Source organism: Salmo salar, chromosome 06 (assembly GCF_965601325.2).
Source record: "Salmo salar chromosome 06, fSalSal1, whole genome shotgun sequence".
In the NCBI taxonomy this organism is placed as follows: Eukaryota; Metazoa; Chordata; class Actinopteri; order Salmoniformes; family Salmonidae; genus Salmo; species Salmo salar.
Window position 1 is genome coordinate 94158429 of NC_138296.1, and position 1197 is coordinate 94159625.

Here is a 1197-nt window from a genome sequence, read left to right on the forward strand (position 1 = left end):
GGAAAGCCTAGTAGTCTAGTTGACATCTGATGGGGGGGACAGGTGAGGTAGAATGAGAGAGGGGGAGGAAAAGGAGGGAGGGAGGGAGGGAGAGAGAGGGAAGGAGAGAGAGAAAGAGAGAGAGAGAGAGAGAGAGAGAGAGAGAGGGAGAGAAAGGGAGTGGGAGGGAGGGAGAGAGAGAGAGGGAAGGAGAGAGAAAGAGAGAGAGAGAGAGGGAGAGAAAGGGAGAGGGAGGGAGGGAGAGAGAGAGGGAAGGAGAGAGAAAGAGAGAGAGGGAGAGAAAGGGAGAGGGAGGGAGGGAGGGAGAGCACGAGATCGAGAGGGAGGGAGGGAAGGGAGGGAGAGGTGTGTTGGGAGAGAGAGAGATTTAGAAAGGGAAGGGGGAAACCCTTGTTATGACACAGCCAGCTGGATATCCATTCCCCATACCTTACTGAGGTAGGCATGTGAAAAGAATTAGTGAGGACTGGAATATGTGAAAAATAAGTCTTATTATTAGTGTATGTATATTTTAAAGTAATAATAAAAGCCATTTACACCTGACTATTATGTGGAAACTGGCCTGTGAGACAGAGGTACACATTGTATAGGAAAGACGTCCGTCTGTGCAATGCATCAGTCTTTTTAGAGAGAAGAGAGGAACACAGTTATGTGAGAAGGCAGCATAGTTTTAAAGCAGGCTGTGGTTTTATAATATCTTTCCAGAAAATCATAAGATAAAAATATACACTTTCAAAGAAGACCCATTTCTATCTATCCAGGAAAAGCATGGATAATGTGGGATAATTGCTGCCATTTTGGGGAAATGTATTCTTTGGAACATTAACTACCGGAGAGGAATGAAAGGGTGGAGGAATGGAGGAGTGGAGGGGTGGAGGAGTGGAGGGGTGGAGGAGGGGAGGAGTGGGGGAGTGGAGGGGTGGAGGAGTGGAGGGGTGGAGGATTGGAGGGATGAAGGGATGGAGGAGCGGAGGGGTGGAGGGGTGGAGGGACGGTGGAGGGGTGGAGGAGTGGAGGAGTGGAGGGATGAAGGGACGGAGGAGTGGAGGGATGAAGGGACGGAGGAGTGGAGGGATGAAGGGACGGAGGAGTGGAGGGGTGGAGGGGTGGAGGGATGAAGGGATGGAGGGGTGGAGGGGCGGAGGGGCGGAGGAGGGAAGAGTGGAGGGGTGGAGGGGTGGAGGAGTGGAGGATTGG